A 7,397-nucleotide genomic window follows, 5' to 3' on the forward strand; every position below is an offset into this window, starting at 1 on the left:
GCTCTCTACCGGGGTCACTGCTCATTAATAAATACCAATATTAATGGTCTCAGTTTTCCCAATAAAAATTAACTGTCAAACAGATTGGACTAGAAAACAGAATCCATCTTTCTGCCACATCTAAGAAACACAACTCACCATCACAGACATCATCTTAGGGTAAAAGGATCGGGAAAGGTATCATAAGCAATTGAACCAAGAAGCAAGCAAGGGTAGCTATTTTAATATCTGAAAAAAATAACTCAAACCAAAATTAATCAGAAGAGATAAAGGACACTGCATACTTATTAAAGGAAAAATCAACTAAGAGGATATTATAATACTAAATATTTATGTACTAAATGCAAGATCACCCAAGTTCATTAGAACACAAGAACAGTACTATAATTAAAATCACATATTGACCTTCACACAGTGGTAGTATTAGGTAAGATGATGTCTGCCAAGTTTCTCTTCAGATAAGTTAATTAGTAAGCATTTTGTGCTTCTTAATAGGGAAATAATAAGCATGATGTAAATATTCTGTTTCTTGACAAATTTCCTTTACTGTTTTTTGTTTTTTGTTTTGTTTTGTTTTATTTTTGTTTTGTTTTTCAAGACAGGGTATCTCTGTGCAGTTTTGGTGCCTATCATGGATCTCGCCTTGTAGACCAGGTTGGCCTTGAACTCACAGAGATCTGCCTGGCTCTGCCCGCCCTGAGTGCTGGGATTAAAGGCATGTGCCACCACCCCTACCCAGTGCTTTTTTATTTTTATTAAAATATTTTTTCATACAATATATTTTGATCTTATTCTTTCTCCTGCCCATTCCTCCCAGATCTTTCCCACATTCCTACCCACAAAACTTCATATTCTTTCTAAAAAAAAAAAATCAAAACAGACAAATAACTTAAAAAAAGCAAAATCAATAAAACAAAAATATCAAAACGAAACAAAAATGCACAAAAAGGAAATAAATATAGTCCTTTGGTGTTGGCCAGCTACTCCTGAGCATGGGGCCTACATTGGAGTGTGGATGATCTTGATTTATCCAATGACAGCCCATTGAAGAAAATTGATTTTTCTATTCCTAGCAGGTATTAATTGCAAAAACCTCTGTGATTAGTGATGGGACTCTGTGTCCACTTCATGGGACCCTGTGTGTCCACTTCCTGTTCTCAGAGCTAGAACCCCAATTGGCTTGGACCTATGTAGGTCCTATGCATGCTGCCATATTTTTTGTGAGTTCAGTCCTGTTGTGTCTGGAAAACAGTTTCCTTGGAGTCATTCACCAACCCTTGCTCTTACAATCTTCCCAGATCCCTTTCTCCATAGATCCCTGAGCCTTTAAAAAGGGTTTGATAGAGCTGGAGAGATGGCTCAGTAGTTAAGAGCACTGGTGTTTTTCCAGAGGGCCAAGGTTCAATTCCCAGCACCCACATGGCAGTTCACAATTGTCTGTAACTCCAGTTCCAGGAGAACTAACACCTTCAAATCAATGTACATAAAATAAAGTCAAATAAATTTTTTTAAATGCCGGGAGGTGGTGGTGCATGCCTTTAATTCCAGCACTCAGGAGGCAGAGCTGTAGCAATAATGCCCACGCTACCACCACCTGTTCACCATGTCTGAGCGAGGAGCTGTGGATCGAAAAACAGAGACAAAAGACAGCGGGTCATTCGCCTCAGCAGAATGCCGAATGCTGAATGCCGTTTATTGAAAGAGGGAGGAAACCTTAAATACAGGCTTACAGCACAATGGGAGAACCCCAGAGGGCAGAAGTTCGCTACTGATGTTTACAATCTTGCATCTGTGAGACCAAAATGAGCCATCTTAGAAATAAGACCAAAATGCTTTCACCCTAAAATTAAGGCCTAAGATTTTTCCTTTTGGGAATAGGCCATTAGTTACTGAAACCAGTCAGTTCAGATTCCAGAAACCAGGAAGTGTAAAAGTACAGAGTCACAAGATAGTCACGAGGTAATGCCTGCCAGACTATGGAATGTCCTCTCCCTGGTTTCCAGCGTAACTGACCATAAAAATGCCCCCACCTGAGGGCAGCCAATGAGAAATGGTGGTGGGCAACCACTCCCTTAGAAGTAATTTCCAGAAGCCCCTAAAAGCGAGCCAATCAGAATTGTACCCGTACTAGCACCCCTAAACGATGTAACCTTGTGACTTTTCCCTTTAAAAGCTGAGCTTGCAGATAGGTGGGCGCTTCCTCCAGCCTCCACTGCGTTGGATGTATTGGACGAAGTCCCTGCCTAGGCTTGTATTGCTTTGGATATCCAGAATTAAACCATGCTTTTGCATTCCGGCATGCTTGTCTTTGGTGGTCTCTCTGGGGGTCACGATCTGGGCACAACAGCATCTAAGCTCTATTAAGCCCAATATGCAGGATATACAAACAAGGAACCTCCCTTAAGCATTCAGGAGGGTGGAAACCGGCAGGGAATTAGCATAGGGAGGACATCAAGGTCAAGGTCGGCAAGCAAGGCGGCAGCTACCAAAAATGGGGGCCAAGGCCCTACACAGAGCCAGGTGGATCTCTGTGAATTCGAGGTCAGCCTGGTCTATAGAGCAAGATCCAGGACAGGCTCCAAAACTACACAGAGAAACCCTGTCTCTAAAAAAAAAAAAAAAAAAAAAAAAAAAAAAAAAGAAAAGAAAAGAAAGAAAAGAAAAGGGTTTGATGAAGACATGCATTTAGCAGTGAGTGCTCCAAAGTTTCTCACTTTATCAACATTATCCAGTTGTGAATCTTTTTGTTAATTACCATCTACTGCAAAACAAAGTTGAATTAAGAGAATTATCAATGCTCAGACAAATGGATATAGCAATATGTCATTAGGAGTCATTTTATTGCTATATTTCTTTAGCAGAATAATACTATTTGCTTTTCCCTTAGGCTCATGACCTATCTGGTCTCACGTTCTTGGCTATTTTAGCAGTGGCAAGTGTGGGTTACATCTCGTAGAATGGGGTTTAGTTCCAATCAAAAGTGTGTGTGTGTGCGTGTGTATGTGTGTGTGTAAAACTAGACATCACTTGCCATAAAATGAAATCTTCAGTGCCAGGAATGTGTTACATCTAATCTATTTTTGGATAAAGGGGTCTCATGGAAACCCCCAAACAATCTAGACTATTGACAAGGCTATGGGTTGCTATCCACAAACTAATGGTAAGGCCCTATTGCTGAAGACAACACCTACATAACCTGCTGAACATGAAGAAAGAGAGCCTTGACCCCCTACTGACTAGTGTTCATGGTACTGGAAGACACTCTGTACACTACAAGAGGAGAAAGGTAAACACCAACCCAGCTACAAACCCTGTGATCTATAATAGTGACCTGCCTGCAAGACACACTGCTGTAGTAGTGGCACAAAGTTGTGGAGTAATCAGCCATTATCTGATTAGCTGTAAGACCCACTCCATGAGATGGAACCTTTGGCCAACACGGTCCATGTGGCCAAGAATCTGAGACTAGATAGGCCATGGACCTAGGGGAAAACCAAACACTACTGTTCTGCTAAAGGAACATACCAATAAAATGACTCCTAACAACATTCTGCTATACTCATAGATCAATATCTCACTCAGCTATCATCAGAGAAGCTTCCTCTTGCAGTAGATGGAAACAAATATAGAGACCCACAACTAGACAATGTTCAGAGAGTGAGACCTTGGAACATTCAGTTCTGAATGGGATGTCTCCATCAAATCCCTCCTGTCAGGGTTCAGGGCACTCTCCAGAAGAGGAGGCAGAAAGATTGCCAGAGCCAGTGAGAATGAAAGACACCAAGTGAACAAGGCCGTCTGGACACAACAGGACTGATGCACACATGAACTTGTAGAGTCTGGCAGCGTGTACAGGGACTGCACAGGTCTAAGTCAGATGAAGTCTGAGCTCTGAGAGGGGAAATGGACTTGAGCCACCATTCCTAACCTAGAGCCATCTCCAATTGGTAACTGCTTCCAAGTGAAAAATTAGTTTTCTCCAAAAGAGTCTCACTGCCACGCTTAAGGGTGGCCTTCATGCCAAGCAGTACATGGCCAACCAACTCAATGGTGTTTTTAGAGGAGTTTTTGTTTGCTTGTTGTGTCTTTGGGGTTTTTTTGTTTTTTTGTTTTTTTTAACCTCACAGTGTTTATCTGGGCCTTTTTTTGTCCTTACAGATCTTTTTCTTATATATTATGTTCTCTGATTTTGTTTAATGGGTTTTCTGTGTGTTTGAATATGTGTGTCTCAGAGTCTTTTGTGGGTTTGTTTGTACTTTTTCTTTGGCTCTTTTCATTCTGTTTGTTTTTATTTTATCTTATTATGTGTGTTTTCAGATTCCTACTTGTATTGTAATGAGAAAGAGAAAGAAAGGGTAGATTTGGGTAGATGGAGAAGTGGAGAAGATCTGGGATAAGTTGGGGGATGGGAACTATAACGACAATATATTGTATTAAAAACTCTATTTTCAATAAAATAATTACCAAAAATGTCAATGACAGGACAAGGCTGAAACACTTCCAAATTAAAGAAGGTAAATGAGACATTAAAACTAAATTCATTGCTTGATACTGGATTGCATTGTGGACCCACTAAGGATATAATTTTGATAGACAGTAAGAGTGTAATGTTGTTTGTGAATTAGACGGTAGTGTGATAAAAAGCATTTGTAATGTAATTTTATGGAAGGATGCTCTTCTTTTTTTAGGGTCTACATATTAAAGGATTAGGAGATAATAGGACATTATGTTTTTAAACTCCTGCCAAAACCTTCAGAAAAACAATGTACATAAATACACACAGGAAACAAAGAACAAATGTAGTAGTAAAGTGTTACAGCTGAGGGATCTGTGTCAAGTCTATACAGGTGGACTTTGCAGTATTCTTGCAATGTTTGAAACTATTTCTGAGTAGAGAGTTTCAAAAGGATGCTGTATTATTCTCCCAGGGACCCTAGTCACTCAAAGAGTGTGCAGGAAAGGCCTACAGAAAAGTGAAATTGGTTTGCATATGATTTATAAAGAACTATCAGCGACAACAGTCAAAATGTCATTGCTGTGGGTGAGCAGTGACTGCTAATGGATACTGAGTATCATTTTCTATTTCAGGACAAACACTTTTAAGAATATGACTGTAGGCTGTTAAATGACCCCAAAACGACAGTGGAAAACATTAAGCTATATGTTAAGGAACTTTTATGGCAATAAAAGCATGAAAAAACAACATCCATAAGAGTTATTTTATTTCATAACATTTATCCAAATCTGCATTGATTTGAGTGTGTTTAGTTCATTTCTGTTTTCCTTATGAAAAGTAGAGCTTCATGAAAACAAGGTTTCAGAATCTCTCTTCTCATTAGCGCTTGCCACATGCCCCAAACACTTAGGACATAAAATGCCATTAAGAAGAATTTCTGCCCATGTATCTTATTTTCATCATATATATATATATACATATATATATATATATATATATATATATATATATATATATATACAGTGTCTTGCCTGTATTAACCCTGAAAATTCCATGTGTGTGTGCAATGTGTTTTTATCTTTCTTTTTTTGCTTTAATTGATTCTTTGAGGATTTCACATCATGCAACTCGATCCCATCCATCTCCACACCCCACCCCCAAATTCGCCCTCCGCCCCCATGCAACCCTCCCAAAAAAACCGCACAAAATTTAAAAGAAAAAAAACAAAAAACAAACAAACAAAACAAACGAAAAGAAACGACAAAATACAAAACAGAAAGCAACAACCAACCAAAACAAAAAGGAGAAGAATCTCATCGTGGAAGCTTTGGTGTAGACCGTTGAGTCACACCATTTACCCTTTAGTCCGTTCTTCATAACTCGCAAGTGTTCACTGCCGTGAGTCATTGGTCTGGCTCAAGGCCCCTGGCTTCTGCTACAGCCTCAATAATGGGCTCTCATTAGAGCTCCTCTTGGATATCCTGTTGTCCTGTGTCATAGGGATCCCTCAGTTTTGGATCTGTAGGTCCGTCCCCTTCACATGCTCTAACAGTTCAAAGACAAGGTGGATGTTACAGTGTGCCAAATCATAGCCCTGGTTCTGGACCTAGGTAGTAGCTAGGCTGGTCAGCCCACCAGCTTTCCCCAGTTGTCACCAGCCGGGGCGAGCTCTGTCTCAGCTAGTTCACCCAATGCAGCCTGCAAGAGGAGTGGTACCAATTCTCTTCTCAAGCCCTCAGGTCTCACTCACTGACGCTCAAACGATCAGAACCAACTCCACTGTCTTACTCAGGCAAGGTGCAGGCCCTCTCTCTTGGTTGTTGTAGGAGGCATGGGGAGATAGGGAGCAGTCAGCTCTCCTGCTCTCATGCCCTCAGGGCTGGCTCACCTTCATCCCCAACAACAGGGTGAGCACTAGTGTACTGTCCTGGCAGGGTGCAGGAGCTGCTCTCCTGTGTGCTGAAGCTGGTGAGGGACAGGGCTACTTCTCGCACTCTCATGACCTGGGTACCAGCTCTCTCTCCTGCCTCAGACAGCAAGGGGTGGGGAGGGAAACTTTTCCTCACCCATGCCACCACATGGCAGACAGGGGAGGGGGAGGGGCGGGAGCGGACATATCACCTATGCTGTTCTCAGGGCCAGCTCACCTATGTCCCCGATAACAGGGTCAGCTCTAATGTGCTGCCCAAGTGAGGTGCCACACCAGTGATGAGAGGTGGGGCCTTCTTTCCTGATTGAAGGGAGCCAGCTCTCCTGAGACAGTATCCAGCAAAGGACAGAGCCAATGAGGGGCAGGGCCAGCTCAGGAGAGCCCTCAGATTTCAACACACTTGGTTACCTTGACCCCTGTGGTGACATGAGCCATGGACATCAACACAGACCCTAGCAGCAGCAGGACCACAGACCTAGACATGGCCCTCAGCAGCAGCTGGGACCTGGGCATTACCATGGCCCTGGTGGCAGCACTGGGCACCCAGATCAGTATGACCCTGATAGCAGCATGACCCTGAGACATCAACATGGTCTCTGGTGGCTGACCAGACTTCAGTCATCCCCATAGTCCTCAGCAATAATGGGGGCCATGGAATCAACTTAGACCCTGGCTGCTGTAGAGCCATGGACCCAGACATGGCTCTCACAAGCAGACTTGGCCCTTATGACACTATGGTCCCGGGTGACAGCCCAGGCCACTCAGATCAGCAGTGGCAACATGGCCCTCTGACACCCATATGACCACAGGTTGTGGCCTAGACCCTGGGCTTCCCTGTGGCCTCTGGTGGCAACATGGGCCACAGTTCAGCACAGACCCAGGCTGTGGCAGGACCATGCACCCAGACATGATCCTAGGTTACAGTCAGGGCTCAGATTTCATCATGGCCCCAGGTGACAGTGCAGGCCACCTAGTTCGCCATGTCCTCCACAGCAGTGTGGCTCTTGGACT

The sequence above is a fragment of the Peromyscus eremicus genome, unplaced genomic scaffold, assembly GCF_949786415.1.
Source record: "Peromyscus eremicus unplaced genomic scaffold, PerEre_H2_v1 PerEre#2#chr23_unloc_1, whole genome shotgun sequence".
Lineage (NCBI taxonomy): Eukaryota > Metazoa > Chordata > Mammalia > Rodentia > Cricetidae > Peromyscus > Peromyscus eremicus.